At 42.4% G+C, this 18,352-nt stretch overlaps 1 protein-coding gene across 1 annotated transcript in view; it reads right to left on the minus strand.

Annotated features, from left to right (window-relative positions):
- Nucleotides 1-18,352, minus strand: part of LOC309700493 (uncharacterized protein) — a 2,098,293-nt gene that overhangs the window by 220,272 nt on the left and 1,859,669 nt on the right. The gene's annotated exons all lie outside the window — the stretch shown is intronic.

Below are 18,352 nucleotides of genomic sequence, written 5' to 3' on the forward strand. Positions count from 1 at the left end.
AAAACATTTCAATATTTTTGTAAAAACACAAATTATCTTTACAAAATGTTGGTCTGAAAATTAATTAAACGCTTATGAGCCTTCATAAAATACATACAGACAGAGACATGAGTAATCACCAGGACATTAACGGTAATAATTCTGCAGTGAAAAATAGCGTTTATAATGGAAGTCAATGGGACGAAAACGTCCACTAGGGCTCTAAGAGGATGTGTATTGTTAGCTTAGCCACTGAAGCTAATTTAAGGAAGTCAGACTTGACGGTCTTTATATTCACAGGAACTTAAATGGCTAGATTTTTTATCTTTCACTACATTATAATGTGTTATACATAGTATAAAGGCACTAAAAAACGGCTTCAATATCAATACTTACGTTTTATGAAGTTCTTAATATCACAAGAGCACAAAGTAGAAGAGCTGTGACTGTGTCTGTAAGTTTCTTCAGAAAGACCGGGAAAGGGACCGCTGGTCTTTGATGTTACAAATTGTGATGCAATCTGTTGCCATCGGCCTGATTGGCTAACTATGATTGTTGTTTTTCCCAATTGTACTGCCTTGTGTTGATTTTGTCCCTTTACTTTAGGGCGGTTTTTGTTGGTGATCAGACCCGATTCTTGTCTAATTTGAATTATGAAATTATCAGTACTATTTTATAAGTCTCAAACTTACAATTTAAAACGTATAAAATTACTGGTCTTTTTTATTTTTTATGTAGTTAATGTATTATGTAGTTTTTTTAAAGTTCGACTGCTAAAGCCCTGCATGTATTTTTTTAGATGAGCTTTTATTTTGAAAGTGGCGATCTCTTTTCCTGGTGTCATGGAAGCACGCCTAACAGATCCACGTTACTGCTAGTCCCCGGGACAGAGTGCGGGAAATCAATGCGGTTCGAATACGTTCATAGACGCAGGAGTGCTAATTCCCTCCAGATTTCGTCCGAAGGCACAGGTTTCAAGGCTGCACACGGTGACTGAGCATCCTAACATTTCAAAATTCAAAGGGTCAAGCTTCAAGGTTTTACTTCAAAAAGGTAAGCTAAACTTGGTCAACACATGACAGGAAAAGGTAAATGTATTAGCTATGTTAAATATAAGTGCCTAATCGTGATAGCTTGCTGTAGGGTAAAACACTTAAGGTCAGAAATCTTTACAGTTGTGTTCATTGTAAAGCTGTTGTTTAGGGTATGTTTAAAATAATGTATTATGTAGTTGCACCACCACAGTTATGAAACTCAGAAATGTAATGATGTAAAAGCTATAGTATGGTTGGGGTTTTGGCTTGGTGAGCTTACAGCCTCCTTAAAATCTGTCAGAATTATGTACAGACAGACTGTTTAATTCATATAACCATTTAATTCAGCAAATATATGAAGAAATATGTCAAAGTTAGTATGACTTTAAATGTATCATTGTAAACGACCACGGCAGACCCAGTGGCATTTTGATATTTTTTTATTAATCCCTACATGGTTGCTGTACATTCGCACTCAGAGCTGCAGCTCTCCTGCTGCCAGCTCAACATAACACCAACAACCCAACCACAGGACCCAGTACAATATTTAATTCGGCGGGGCGTGATTGCGGACGCCGTACAGGTGTGTCCGCCTCCTCTGCACGGCACCGCAGGCTACGCCTCGCCACATACCCCCATCGCCTGACTGAGGCCGGGGAACCATCCGGCCGAACGTACTCCCCCCACCGCAGGCGGAAGGTCGGCCGCGTGGCAGGTGAACGCGGCGCGGTCGGCACGGTCGTGCGCCCCAGCTCGCAGGCGGCTGGGCAGATGTCCGGCAGGCACCGGCCTCTGGTGGAGGTGAGGCCGCTCTGCTCACCCCGCCAACCTCGGGCTTCGGTGCCGCGGACTCCCCTAGCACGGGCACCACCGACTTATCCCGCGGCTTCTCCGCCCCTCCCGGTGGGAGCAGCTCCCCACGCTGCACCTCCGCCGCTGCCTCTCCCGGCTGGAGCGGGTCCTCGGGCACCGCCTCCGCCGCTGTCTCTCTCGGCTGGAGCGGCTCCTCGGGCGCCGCCTCCGCCGCTGTCTCTCCCGGCTGGAGCGACTCCTCGGGTGCCGCCTCCGCTGCTATCTCTCCCGGTTGGAGCGACTCCTCGGGTGCCGCCTCAGTCTCTCCCGGCTGGAGCGGCTCCTCGGGCGCCGCCTCCACCGCTGCCGGCTCCGCCGCCTTCTTCCGGGGCGCAGGAACAGGCACCGGTCCCTGCCGAGCCCCAGCGGCTCCCACGCGAGGTGTGGGGACAGGCGTATATACATGTGTGTGTGTGTGTGTGTATATATATGTGTGTGTGTGTGTGTGTATATATATATAATTTAGAAGTAAAGGCTTTAAAACCAAGTACAAACATCACTAATGTCACATAACTTTGCCGACATGTGGCCAACAGTAATGTTTTAATGTTCTTCGTTAAACATTCGCACAAAAATCAGTGACGTTATATTCATTGACAGTTCACTCTTCGGCCGCTGCCTTTTGCCATATTTTGGGCAAAATTATCTACACCCACTGCCGCGCTATGAATTGTGGGATATATGGGACCACAAAGCGTGCACCGGACCACGCTTGATATTTGGGGAAATCGACGGCGCATTTGGAGTATGCATTTGAAGTACACTTGGAATTGGGACAGCCGTTGTCCCGTGGCGGTGACGTAATCACACTCAAAGTGTGCGGTCTCTTAATTGGGACACAGCCATAGTGTGTGTGTTCACCTCTGTTTTCGTTAGATTGTCTGCGTTACTTCTACGTTCTCTGCTATCTATCAGCCCCTGTGTTTTCTCTGCTGGACATCCCCTCTGAGTTTCCATGTCTCAGGTTTTCTAATGATGTTTCAGGTATAGCTTTCCCAGCTTAGGTTTTGTTTTTTCTTTTTTGTCTCTTTCTCCTAATGCCACACACTTTGCCTCAGTAACTGTAACATTCAGATGACTACTATCCAATTATTTCTCTGATGGTTATGCAAGAAGAGCCTAATAAACTTAAAGCCAGAAGACCGTAAAGCAGAGGTATAACTGTATGAGCTACAAAGTTTAAATGTTTTATCACAATCATAGTGTGCAGCTCACAAACAGCTGATTGTTTTAGTGTTTTCTCGGAAATATCAGATGTAACTAGTGATGTCACAATGAAAATGAAATAATATTGAACAGTATAGAATCAGACATGTTAGAATTTGCTTAAAATTCTACTTGTTTTATTTTTAAAAATTGTGCAACATTTTGTTTTTCAGATGTTTTTGCTGAATTGATCAAGACTGACTGTAAGAGTGTAAACATCGAGTAACTATGATGTTCGAGCCCTCTCAAGAACAGGTAAATAGTCATTTAGAGATTAAATTTGTGTTTTTGTTGCTGCAAGTGATTTTTATGCAGTTTTTGCAAAGCTATATGTGGAAGGAAACTGTGACCTAGGACAAGCTGATGGCATAAGATGTGAAAATGAAAATCATGCAAAGACATTGATGTAACAAATTGACCTCTTACCGCAACCATGGCCTTCAGTGACAAGAAGACCAGTCTTAAGACAGCATTGGTGAGCGTGTTCTCTAACCAGGAGCCCAGATTACCCACAAAATCTGTAAACATTTACCAAGATCCTCCTCTTTACCTGCCACTGCCACTCAGTACAGGCTGGATCCCACACAGAGTGTGCATGTCTACAGTGAGGAGGAACTCTTCAACCTTGAAAGCTTACTGGTCACAGAGGACATGGTACATAAGATTGAGACAGCAAAAGGAGAACAGACAGCTGACCAGGAATGGCATCAGCTCAACAATGCAAGGATCACATCTTCATCTTGTTATGTGAGGGGTGAAATTGTACAGAGAATGCTCTATTTTGAGACATATGTCAGAATACTGGAGAACAAGGAGAACAAAATATTTGACACCATTATTGTGCCCACTCTATCAGATGAGCTATTTTTCTGTTTAACTCATTACTATTGTGCTAAATCATACTATTTCTGCTTTTAATAGGATTTGTGCCAAATATAGTATTTCTGCTTTTTATAGGATTTGTGCTTAATATAGTATTTCTGCTTTTATAGGATTTGTGCTTAATATAGTATTTCTGCTTTTTATAAGATTTGTGCTTAATATAGTATTTCTACTAAATGTAGTATTTATGCTTAATCATAGTATTTCTGCTTTTTATAGGATTTGTGCTTAATATAGTATTTCTGCTTTTTATAAGAATTGTGCTTAATATAGTATTTCTGCTAAATGTAGTATTTATGCTTAATCATACTATTTCTGCTTTTCATAGGATTTGTGCTTAATATAGTATTTCTGCTAAATTTAGTATTTCTGATTAATTATAGTTTTTCTACTAAATCATAGTACAGTATTTCTGCTTTTTATGGGATTTGTGCTAAAACAAAGTATTTCTACTACATGTAGTATTTATGCTTAATCATACCATTTCTGCTTTTTATAGGATTTGTGCTTAATATAGTAATTCTGCTAAATTATAGTATTTCTGCCAAATTATAATATTTTTGCTAAAACATAGTCTTAATTTAAAATTACAATATTCATAGTTCATCACAGTGTCTCTGGTAAATCACAATATTTCTGCTCTGTTGTACTATTTTTCTAAATCATAGTGTTTCTGTAATGTTTAAGTATTTTTGGCTAAATATATTCTTTCTGTTATCTTATACTATTTCTCCTAAATTCTTGTATTTTTGAGAAGTTATCATGTTTCTGGTAAGTTACAATATTTCTGCTAAATTCTGCTATGCTATTGTATTTCTGCCAAGTATTATGTTTCCTCTAAGATATTGCAGTTCTGCTAAGTTATTCCATTTTAGCAAACTTCTTTTGCTTCTGCAAAGTTTTTACAATTTCTGCAACTTTTCAGCTTTTTCAGCTACTTTTTGCATACAGCTTCAGCTTTAAGCATCCACACTGCATTTTCGCAGGAAATGCAAATTTTTCTAGTTATTATTATATTTTATTTTTCCGTACGTTTTTTGAAAGCCTACTCCTTCAAAACCGTTCAACTTAGAAAAACCATTCAAACACCGTTAGATTCCTATTCTTTTGGACAACATTGCTTCTATTTTTCTCATTTTTAACATTTATATTTTTAATTTTATTCAACTTTTTTCAACAAAAATTTATAATGTATTTCAATGGGGAGACCCTTCAAATTCTCATTCAACTTACTCATTTTTAAACTCTTACTACTTCCACATACGTTGACATAGAGCCACCATTCAAACTTTAAAACGAAGACAAGACATTCAACTATTCAACTTGTATTTATCTTTTCAATATCTATTATACTTTTTCTTCAGTTCCAGTTTAAGTTTCATGATGTTTTTTCAGCCGTTTCAAAATTTATAATGGGTGTGTATGGGACGGAATGTTGGGGCTAGAGTGAGACAGCTCAACTGCTAGAGTGAGAGGAGCAAAAAAATTAATCTTAAAATCTTTTTTAAAACTGCTGCTGTGTCCACAGCGTTTGCTCTACAGGTATGATTTTACCCTCAAAACGTAGCCATGGCTGTCCTCTTTCATCCAATGTGTTTACTATTGTACTAGGTGTTATGGTTCTTTCATAAATGTCACCAATGCACAGCCTCCTCCCTCCAACTCTTCCATAGACTCTAATGTTAAAATGGCTCAGAAGGTTCGTTTGAAAATCAGAAGAGCATGGTGTCTTTACACTGTCACCACGTCCATATAATAAACTCCACAGGCATGAAAACTGAGAATTAGGTAGACTAGACATGGCTGTCGCTCACGGTGAAAGAATTTTGTCAATACGACATGTACTTTTCATTTGGGAAGAATTTGTTTGGGCCTGACTTTTCTGTTCATTTTAAGCAGCAAAAGTGAGGTGCATGTCTGTGTACGTGTGTATGGAGCCATTGGGTGCAGTCACTATGGCAACCAGGCTCACACCTGCCTGCTTAACGAGCTCTGCCTGCCACTCTGCCAAGATTCATCTTAAGCACTTTTCTTTCAACTGCTGCTGTGTCCACAGTGTTACAGCCATCATTTTACCCTCAAATTGTCGCCATTATTGTTCTCTTTCCAACACCGTGTCTTTCAAAGCTCAGGCATTTAAACTTTTTAAACTGTGTGGATCAAAGTGGAGGGATCACATTTTCTTCATTCAGTGATTCAAAGAATATGAACTTTTAATATTCATTCAGATGTTTTCTGACTCTAAATGTTCTTTTCTCATTTCTTAGGGTTTTCTAATTTACATTTAAAACATTTTCAGCTTTTTTCCAACTTCTGCTTCTGTGTAACCTTCAGCTTTTAGCAGTTCAGCACCTTTGTTTTCAGGTTAAATTCGGGTTTTTTTTTTTATCTCATTCAAAATTTTTAACTTAAATTCAGTAATTATTTCATTTCAATGCATACATTCAGATTCAAGCATTCACACTGCAGTTTCTTCAGAAAATGCACTTTCTAGTTTTAACTTAAATTCAGTAATTATTTCATTTCAATGCATACATTCAGATTCAAGCATTCACACTGCAGTTTCTTCAGAAAATGCACTTTCTAGTTATTATCTATTCCGTACGTTTTTTGAAAGCCAACTCCTTCAAAACCGTTCAACTTAGAAAAACCATTCAAACACCGTTAGATTCCTATTCTTTTGGACAACATTGCTTCTATTTTTCTCATTTTTAACATTTATATTTTTAATTTTATTCAACTTTTTTCAACAAAAATTTATAATGTATTTCAATGGGGAGACCCTTCAAATTCTCATTCAACTTCATCCTCTTTAAACTGTATCTACTTCCACATACATTGACATAGAGCCACCATTCAAACTTTAAAACGAAGACAAGACATTCAACTATTCAACTTGTATTTATCTTTTCAATATCTATTATACTTTTTCTTCAGTTCCAGTTTAAGTTTCATGATGTTTTTTCACCCGTTTCAGAGTTTATAATGGGTGTGTATGGGACGGAATGTTGGGGCTAGAGTGAGGCAGCTCAACTGCTAGAGTGAGAGGAGCAAAAAAATTAATCTTAAAATCTTTTTTAAAACTGCTGCTGTGTCCGCAGCGTTTGCTCTACAGGTATGATTTTACCCTCAAAATGTAGCCATCGCTGTCCTCTTTCATCCAATGTGTTTACTATTGTACTAGGTGTTATGGTTCTTTCATAAATGTCACCAATGCACAGCCTCCTCCCTCCAACTCTTCCATAGACTCTAATGTTAAAATCGCTCAGAAGGTTGGTTTGAAAATCAGAAGAGCATGGTGTCTTTCCACTGTCACCATGTCCATATAATAAACTCCACAGGCATGAAAACTGAGAATTCAGTAGACTAGAAGCTGCTGTCGCTCACGGTGAAAGAATTTTGTCAATACGACTTTTACTTTTCATTTGGGAACGATTTGTTTCGGCCTGACTTTTCTGTTCATTTTAAGCAGCAAAAGTGAGGTGCATGTCTGTGTACGTGTGTATGGAGCCATTGGGTGCGGTCACTATAGCAACCAGGCTCACACCTGCCTGCTTAACGAGCTCTGCCTGCCACTGTACCAAGATTCATCTTAAGCACTTCTCTTTCAACTGTTGCTGTGTCCACAGTGTTACAGCCATCATTTTACCCTCAAATTGTCGCCATTATTGTTCTCTTTCCAACACCGTGTCTTTCAAAGCTCAGGCATTTAAACTTTTTAAACCGTGTGGATCAAAGTGGAGGGATCACATTTTCTTCATTCAGTGATTCAAAGAATATGACCTTTTAATATTCATTCAGATGTTTTCTGACTCTAAATGTTCTTTTCTCATTTCTTAGGGTTTTCTAATTTACATTTAAAGCATTTTCAGCTTTTTTCCAACTTCTTCTTCTGTGTAACCTTCAGCTTTTAGCAGTTCAGCACCTTTGTTTTCAGGTTAAATTTGATTTTTTGATTTTTTTTTTAATTTCATTCAATATTTTTAACTCAAAATTCAGCAATTAATTCATTTCAGTGCATACATTCAGATTCAAGCATTCACACTGCAGTTTCTTCAGAAAATGCACTTTCTAGTTTTTTGTTACAGTGCTCCATTTTAAACCAACATTAAGACAAGACAGACAATACGCTAACTAAGAATAGTACAATATATACATATATATACATACATACATACATAAGTCACTTATAAATAAATAGTTGGAAAAGAAACATGTGTAGCTGTAGCAGCAAACAGTGTGTTAAGTGGATGCGTTGTACAGGGAGATGGCCACAGGCAGGAATGATTTCCTGTGTCGTTCAGTGGTGCTTTTCGGTAATCTCAGTCTCTCACTGAACGAGCTCCTGTGACTGACCAACATGTCATGGAGTGGGTGGGAGGTGTTATCCAACATTGTCTTTATCTTGGACAGCATCCGCCTCTCCGACACCACCTTGAGGGAGTCCAGCTCCATCCCCACAACATTGCTGGCCTTACGGATCAGTTTATTAAGTCTGTTGGCATCTGCGACCCTCAGCCTGCTCCCCCAGCATGCAACAGCATAGAGGATCGCACTGGCCACCACAGACTCATAGAAAATCCTCAGCATTTTCTGGCAGATGTTGAAGGACCTCAGTCGCCTCAAAAAATAGAGACGACTCTGGCCCTTCCTGTAAAGTGCTGTGGTGTTTTTAGCCCAGTCCAGTTTATTGTCAATGTGTACTCCAAGGTATTTATAGTCCTCCACAATGTCAACACTGACCCCCTGGATTGAAACAGGGGTCAAGTGTTTCCTGGTCTTCCTGAAGTCCACGATCAGTTCCTTGGTCTTTGCCACGTTGAGCTGCAGATGATTCTGCTCACACCACGTGACAAAGGAGTCGACCACAGCCCGGTACTCTGTCTCATCATCCCTGCTGATGCATCCAACCACCGCAGAGTCATCAGAAAACTTCTGAAGATGGCAGGTCTCTGTGCAGTGGCTGAAGTCTGTGGTGTAGAGGGTGAAGAGGAAGGGGGAGAGGACAGTCCCCTGTGGTGCCCCTGTGTTGCTAATCACCTTGTCAGACACACACTGTGGGAGACGTACATATTGTGGTCTTCCTGTCAGGTAATCAACAATCCAGGACACCAGAGAAGCATCCACCTGCATCGCTGCTAACTTATCACCCAGGAGGGTCGGCCTGATGGTGTTGAAAGCACTGGAAAAGTCAAAAAACATGACCCTCACAGTGCTCGCCGGCTGGTCCAGATGGGTGTAGACACGATTGAGCAGGTAGATGATGGCGTCCTCTGTTCCGAGACGAGGCTGATAAGCGAACTGAAGGGGATCCAGATGTGGTCTTACTATGGGTCGCAGCTGGTCCAGGATGAGCCTTTCCAGGGTCTTCATGATGTGGGAGGTCAGTGCCACGGGCCTGTAATCCTGGGGGCCACTGGGACGAGGCGTCTTTGGTACAGGGACGAGGCATGATGTCTTCCACATCACCGGGACCCTCTGCAGACTCAGACTCAGCATAAACAGTTTATGAAAGACTCCACACAGCTGGGGGGCACAGGCCTTGAGGACAAGGGGACTCACTCCGTCTGGTCCAGCAGACTTGCCTGAGTGAAGTCTCCTCATTTGCATCTCAACCTGGTATTGAGTGAAGGTGATGGGTGGGGGAGGGGTGTCAGGAATCTCACAGGAGGCAACATGTGAAGAGAGAGGCTGGCACAGTGGTGTGGCTCTGGATTCCAGGCTGACTGCAGGTGAGGTTGTGGGGGTGGGAGCAGACACTGTGGTGTCGAATCTATTGAAAAACAGATTCAACTCGTCGGCTCTATTCTCACCTCCCTCAGCTCCCCTGCTGTTGGTTGGCCTGAATCCAGTGATGGTCTTCATGCCCCTCCACACCTCTCTCATGCTGTTCTGCTGGAGTTTCCACTCCAGCTTCCTCCTGTAATTGTCCTTAGCCTCTCTGATCTTGTCCTTCTCTGATATTTGAAGTCCAACACCTTTTTCCAGTCACATTATTAAAGCAGACAAACTACAAGCTCATTTTCATTCCAACAAGTCATCTTCTGACCTGGACTAACAACACTGGTCTCTATGTGCAGCTGGCTGTGAGACCAGTGCTCAGGGAGCGTCTACAAAGTGCAACACTGAAAGAACATCACACACTCATTTGCTTCCATCATCCAACCTGAAGAGGAAACAGAGACGCCTCCCCTTCAAAGTAAAAGCTGCTCCTTTTGGACACAGTATCAAAGAAAGTCTACAGTATAACATAGAAAAGACAGAACAAAGTTTTGGTTGTTTTTAAATTGTGCAGAAATGAAACTACACTAAGCTCAATTATGTGACAGAAATTTCATCCCATGTCAGTTTGGCCTCATCCTGGGCCGGATTATCCAGCACACACTCTGACCACAGGCCCAGGGGCCACGCACAGCTTGGCTCCATCCAAGAGACAGCAAACAAACCAACACAATAATAAAAAGCACCATCTGATCTTCTTACATCTTCAAGACAAACATAGTAAAAACATGAGCATATTTGTTTCCTGATAAAATGATGTGACAGGTAGAACAGAGTAAAGTGGTGGTGTTACAGCCTTTCTCCCCTCTGCTGCCGAGGCTGTTAGTCTCTCCCAAACTCAGCTACAGGACTTCCAAATGAATGAAAGCAGCAGAAGTGGCTTTACAAATGAAAGAGGAAGAGGAGAAGAAGAGGAGAGGGAGGCCACCCTGACCATCACTCCAGCTGAAAACATCACACTTCCATTAAAGTTGGTGAGGAAATGTTGAGCAGGATGAGCTGCTGGCTAATCTGGAGGCTGTAGCAGCAGCTCACAGTCACAGTGGGTTTCCACTCATGAAAAAGCTCTGGCTGCTTCATTTCTCATCTCATATCAGAGACTTTAATGCTTCACTGAAGCTGTACTGTGATGCTTCCATATTCCAGTGAGGCCTCCATAATGATTTCAGCTGTTCTGTACACACACTGTGTGCCCTGTATGGCTCAAAGTCTCTGCAGCCTGTTTTTATCTGCTATCATCAGATCTTCATCATCCTCATTCACATCCCTCACACACTCTACAGCCTCATCAGCACTGACTTCATCTTCACTGACTGATGGAGCACAACATGAAGCTGTGGAGGCTGAAACACTGTCCTGTCAAACATCTCCCCGTCACCACTCCACTTCTGTCAGCCTTTAAATGAACCCTGCTCAAGTCTGTCACTTCTGTTTGGAGCCAAAAGGAAAAACTCTTGTTCAGTCGTTTGGAAAGACAACATTTCTGAAAGCACTCAAACTTCTTCACATTTGTCTTCAGACACATCCTGAACATTTAGGAACTAAAGAAAGTTTCAAACATCAATCAAAGACCTGAAATATAGAAAAACAACAACAGCTGCAGTCAGTGAACTCACCTCAGAGTCTCCAGTCGACAGTTTGGACTCTCCAGTCCAGCACACAGAAGCTTCACACCTGAATCCTGGAGGCCATCATTCCAACTCATGTCCAGCTCTGTCAGATGGGAGGGGTTGGACTTCAGAGCTGAGGCCACAACTTCACAGTGAGACTCTGAGAGTCCACACCGAGTCAGTCTGTGATGATAGAAAATATAAAATGTGTTATTATAAAAGCAGAAAATCTGCATTATAAACACAGACTGAATGTATATGAAGACAAAACAGAGTGAGGTCATAATCTGATGAATCTGCTCTTCACATCTGTGCTTCAGCTCCTCTTACTGTGTTTGACATGACACAACGATTGAGTCTCTCTCAGACCTGCAGACTTTTAATGAGAATCTTTGTTTGGCTTTAATCTGCAGATGAAGGAGGAAGATGGTGTCACATTTAGGCTTCCATAATGTCCACAGTCTGTCACTGAGATCTGATCCAGAGTCAGAGTGAAGACACACATTTGGACTGTTTCCTGTTTTGACTCCAGAACATTTTGAATGAGTTCAGCTCAGTGAAGAGTTCCAGCTGGAAAGATGATCTCTGTTTGCTACCTGCTGTCAGGTACGACTGTTCACGTCCACACGCAGGAAAAACCTGCTGACTGTTACCAAACGGAGCAGAAATCTCATCACTGGACAATAATGATGAATGAACTCAGAGCTGCTGATATCAGATCTGATCTCAGGGGAACTAAACACAGAAATGATTGGCTCATTTTAGCTTTCTGAGCCATTATCTGCTGCTGTGTCGCTAGTTGGCAGAAAATGATTTGTATTCCTGTTCAGGGCTTCAGTGTTTATGAGTCCAGATCCAGGTGACAGCAAGTCAAAATGATGTTACCTGTCTGTGTCCAGCAGCAGCCTGTATTCACTTTGAATATTGTTATAACCTGACATGGATCAGTTTGTCTTTGATTGGTTTGTAAATGTCACTGTTTCCATTGGACCTGAGTGACGTACAAAGACAGAGAGGGAGAGAAAGGAGAGAGAGGATGGAGACAGCAAAGAGAGAGCAAACACAAACAGGTGAGAGTGGACAGGTGACCAAGGTCAGCAACCAATCAGAGAGCTTCTGTTTGACCCACAGTCACTGATGATGACTGCACATAACCAAGCAGTGTGTTACTCTGATATCAAATATGGATCCTGCTCTTATAATAATGATCATCAGATGATATTATTGTGTTATTTTGTAGCTGAATACGATGTTTGTGTGATTATCAGTGAAAGAAGCAGTGAGGAGGATGGAGAGAGAGAGAGGACAGAGGGTGAAGTTAGAAACACTAAAAGGATTTTTCATGGATTTCATGGATGATTTGAGTGATTTCCAGCAGGACACTTAAACATGTCAGTGGACGTCCTAAAGAACATATTCACTGATATGAAACGTGTCATTGAACAGGATTAATATCAGTGGAAACATGGTGGACACAGCTGTGACTGCATGGATGTGACACACTTCAAATCTGTTCTCCACTCTTGGATTTGGGATCCATGGAGCTGCTGCTGAGTCTGTACAATAAAGGAATGGTGTGGAAGGTTGCAGCGTACGGACACAAACACTTTGTGGTTACAATCTGATTTTATTTTCAAAATTAAACTACTAACCTACACTGATCAATGATGTTAATGATCACATCTGGACTCACCCAGCCTTTCTGCAGGTCCTCACAGCTGGAATCAGTCTCTGTTGTCCCCGCTCTGATGTGTTGTACTTCTGCAGGTCCAACTCATCCAGAACCACCTCTGACATCTGCAGCAAGAAGGACAGAGCTGAGCACTGGATCTCAGAGAGTTCCTTCTCTGATCTGTTCTCTGACTTCAGGAACTCTTGGATCTCCTGAAATAATGAGAGGTGGTTCATCTCCATCAGACAGTGGAAGATGTTGATGCTTCTGTCAGGAGAGATTTCATCACTGTTCATCTCCTTCAGGTTGTTGATGACTCTCTGGATGGTTCCTGGACTGATCTCTGTCTGACCCAGCAGACCTACTAAGAGTCTCTGGTTGGACTCCAGACAGAGGCCATGAAGGAAGCGAACAAACAGGTCCAGGTGGCCATTTTTACTCTGGAGGGATTTCTCCATGGCTCTCCTCAGAAATACATCAAGTGATTGGAGATCATCGTCATCAAAAAGACTGGAAATCATCTTGATTAAAGATTTTGGTTTAAGGAAGTTCTTCAGCACCTTTGTCTTCCTGTTGGTGTGACAGTGGAACATGTAGACAGCAGCCAGAAACTCCTGAATGCTCAGATGAACAAAGCAGTAGACTGGTTTCTGGAAGATCACACACTCTCTTTTGAAGATCTCTGTACAAACTCCTGAGTACACCGAGGCCTCTGTCACATCCAGACCACACTGCTCCAGGTCTTCTTGGTAGAACATGATGTTTCCATTCTCCAGATGTTCAAACGCCAGCCTCCCCAGCTTCAGAAGAACTTCCCTGTCAGCCTCCGTCAGCTCCTGTGGACTCGTCTCATGTCCCTCATGGTACTTGTTCTTCTTCCTCTTTGTCTGAACCAGCAGGAAGTGTGAGTACATGTCAGTCAGGGTCTTGGGCAGCTCTCCTCTCTGCTCTGTAGTCAACATGTGCTCCAGAACTGTAGCAGTGATCCAGCAGAAGACTGGGATACTACACATGATGTGGAGGCTCCTGGATGTCTTCATGTGGGAGATGATTCTGCTGGACAGCTCTTCATCAGTGAATCTCCTCCTGAAGTACTCCTCCTTCTGGGCGTCAGTGAAGCCTCGTACTTCTGTTAGCCTGTCAACACATGTAGGAGGGATCTGATTGGCTGCTGCGGGTCGGGAAGTTATCCAGACGAGAGCCGAGGGAAGCAGATTCCCCTGGATGAGGTTTGTCAGCAGCTGGCTGACTGATGACTTCTGTGTGACATCAGACAGCAGCTTCCTGTTGGTGAAATCCAATGAAAGTCTGCTTTCATCCAGGCCGTCAAAGATGAACAAAAGCTGAGAGACAGCCAGCTTCTCTGCTGTGACCTTCTGTAATGTTGGATGGAAAACATGGAGCAGCTCCAGAAGACTGTACTGCTCATCTCTGATCAGGTTCAGCTCCCTGAATGAAAGCAGAACCACCACACTGACATGTTGGTTCTCCAAGCCCTCTGCCCAGTCCAGAGTGAACTTCTGCACTGAGAAGGTTTTTCCAACACCAGCCACGCCGTTGGTCAGAACCACTCTGACGGGTCTCTGTTGGTCAGGTAAGGCTTTAAAGATGTCCTGGCACCTGATTGGAGCGTCATGGAGGGCGTCCATCTTGGAAGCTGTCTCCAGCTGCCTCACCTCATGTTGGGTATGAACCTCTTCACTCTGTCCCTCTGTGATGTAGAGCTCAGTGTAGATGGTGTTGAGGAGGGTTCTACTTCCTGTTTCATCACTTCCTTCAGTCACACGTTCACATCTCCTCCTCAGACTGATCTTATGTTCATCTAAAACCTCCTGCAGACCAACATCTGCTGAAAGAAAGAAAAACAATGAGACTAAAGAGAAAGAAAACTCTTCAATGTCTGAACAACACAAGAAGTCCAGTTTTCAGAAATGAGTCCATCAGCAGACAGATGTTCAGTCTTACTTTGTACACAGCTGCTCTGACTGGCTGTCTGCAGTCCAGCTCTGCTTCTGGATCTTTCTCCACACTGTGCAGAAGCTCTGATGGTGACACAGAAAAGTCACAGTGGAGATACTTCTGTCCACCTTTGATTAGACTCATTATAAAAAGGAAAACAAAGTTTGAACACAGTCATGTTTCCAGTTCACTGACTTACATTTATTCCATGGACACTCACTCTAACCTGAACCACAGCTACAACCCAACATTGTTGAGGCCTCATCTCCTCCTTTCCTGACTGTAGAGGTTAAATATGCAACAACCAACAAATAAAAGAATTTGGTTCATTTCAAAGAAATTCACACGGTGACCAAGTAAAGTAACCGTAGTAAAGGAGACAACATCCCGTTGATGGTGGGATTATTTGAAAGATTTGCTTTGGTCACGTCACCAAATGCAGTTGAACCACCCGTGGATCCATGTTTGACCATTCTACCACTCTGAGCTCTGCTTTTGAATCATTTTATTATTATCATCATTCATTTATTCATTCTTTGGAGGGGGGCTATTTCCTAATGCCGCCCTAATAAGCTGATGTTCAAGGGGAAATATAACAGAAACTCTTTCAGTGTTATTCATTAATAAATTAACAGATAAACTGTGAAGAAGAAAAAACTGAGATTTAAAGGAGAGAGTGAGAAACTTGATCATCCATCCTCATAATACATGTTTATCAGTATCTGCTGTGACCATACTGCAGTAATAACTACAAGTCTACATTTCTGTGACTGTTGATCAATCACAGCAGGAATCTGAGCTCATCTCTGCACACAGAGCAGCTTCAGCTCTGGGATAAACTGCTCGCTTCACGTCCTTCTCAGCTCACAGACACTCATCCTGATATTTTCCTTTAACATTTGATGGTATAATTCATCTGAGTTTACACTTTATCTGCATAAATACAGAAAAACAGACCCAAACACCAGAAACCATCAGTTTCACCATGTAGAATATATTGTTGTTTCCTTGCTTTTAATTCAGAGAAAAACTCTGATTTGGATTTTCTCTGTTCTCTTTGCCACAGCCCATCCCAGCAGCAGCTGAAGCAGCTGACTGTCACAACACTGAATAACACTTTAGGAGGAATTTCAGAGGTCAGTAAAGCTCCAGTTTCAACATCAGTTAATTAATCATAGTTCATCATAAATGTTAACCTGGCTGGCACACATGTTAATGTTAGCCATTTAAATATTAGCAGTTAGCTGAGGCCACAAGAAGAAGAGGCCCTAGAAGAACAATGGATGATAAGATTAGATTTTCAAGACTAGGCAGAGACGTGTTTTCCTTTACTGTCTCTTACAGAGGAGGGAGCAGATACCAGACGAGGCCACGGAGGTACGGGGAGGATTCGCAGCAGACAGCAAGACTGCCACGTCCATGCGAGAGAGCGATGGCTACGATAATCTCTGTTTTTGTCTCCCTATATAATGTTGTACAGCCCATGTGAGGGTTATCCTCTCTGTGAACCAGATGCTTGATTTCACACAGAGGTCCACCAACTGAATTTGATCAGTTATGGAACGATTTACCTCGACAGGCTCCTTCACTCGCTGCTTTTAAACCTCCTTTAAAACACACTTTTACTCCCTGACCTTTGACCCAGTGTGACATGTTGACTCACTACCTCAGACAGCTTAAAATAGTCTTTTTGTTTTTTGGTGCTGCCTAAAAGAACCGTAAAATATTATGTTCATATATTTTTGTACTACATCAGGAAACTCAAAAACATAGTTTTTAATATTTTAATCCTTATTTTTAAAACTGTTTTTGTCATTTTTCTTCTCCCATTGCATCAAAATCATTATTTACACTGAATAAATGAGTCAGCAGCTCTCTTACATTGTTGCTGCAGGTTCATTAGTGAAGTGTGGAGGTAATCCTTTGGACCAGTCACTCCTCACAGACACACAGCTGGAGGCTGCAGATCCTGCTCCATCCTCTTCCTCCATCTTCTTGATGTCAGGGTGGAGTTAGTCTGAGAGGTAAACACACACACTCAGAGGTGCTGTTGTACTGGAAGCATCACACTGACGGGTTTCTAAAGTTCTCATTGATCATTTCATGGAGTTTCTGTGGTAAACACTGTCCTGTGACGTATGTGTTATGGTGAGGGTCATGAGGGCTAACCAGCCCCACTCCTTACTCCTCATATTTCAGCCTGAAGCACAATAACAGCCTAAACCTAACCAGGAGGCTGTAACCTCAAAGGGACTTCATGGTTAGAAATAAAGGTTCAATGAAATGAAGCAGATCATAAAAACATGAGTTCCAACTTTAAAAGAAGCATCCACACGATGACGGCACAGCAGAGGAGCACTTTCTCTAACACACTGATTCAGTTCCACTGACACAAGGACACACACAGGAAGGCACACACACACAAGCCTTTATAAGAAACAACACAATCATCTGCGCTTGACTTGTCAATCCAAGTCCTTAGCCCATGAGCCCCAGACCACAGATATTCCCTTACTTTGAAAAAATAAAGACAGTTTTCAGAACAGACCTGATGTTTATGCTACAGCCTGTTTACCAATATAATCAATATCAGAGCAACAGAAACCTCGGTGATCAGGACGCTGGGACTGAGAACAGGAAGTGGCTCAAACGTCACAGTTTCATAACGTCACCCTGAACTCCACTCACGGAGTTTCTGTCGCCATTGTAGTTTTTAAAGTCCCGTGATAAAGGCGGGTCTTTCTGTGAATCCGCACGCTCATTGGCTAATAACTTGAGATTGACACCTCGTTATCCAATGAGCGTGCGGGAACTTCCGACATAAAGTTGTTTCCTTTGAAAAACCAAAGTCTGATTATTTTTGCCTCCACTGACGGAGCCTGTTGTTCCCGCCACAGAGACACAGTAATGTCAGAGCGGTGTTAACACTCACCCTGCCTCAGCACAGCTCTCACTCTCCTCCTGCTCTCTCACACTAAACGGAGGCTCAGCTAAACTCACTTCCTCTCTACTTACAGGAAACCAGCGCTCAGAGGAGCCGACCGGCCTCACATTTCACCCACAGACACGAACAGCGTGGAATTATTTTATGTCATAAGAAGAAACATATTCATGTTAACACTCACCTGCCTCAGCTCCACCTTCCTCCTCCTGCTGCTCTGAACGGAGGCTCAATACTTTCACTTTCACTGCTGCTCCCTAAACACAGAGGATGCTGGGACTTGTAGTTGTCTGGTGCAGTCGTCCTCTTTGTTTGTTTGTGTTTGTGTTCAAGATATTTCGATCATGTAAACATAGGGTTGCCAACTCCATGAGAAATAAATAAGGGACACCTCGTGGCCAGGGCCGGGCGACCCAGTTGTCTTCACCCTTCCCAC

This window comes from Aulonocara stuartgranti (assembly GCF_965226115.1).
Source record: "Aulonocara stuartgranti genome assembly, chromosome: 3".
Lineage (NCBI taxonomy): Eukaryota > Metazoa > Chordata > Actinopteri > Cichliformes > Cichlidae > Aulonocara > Aulonocara stuartgranti.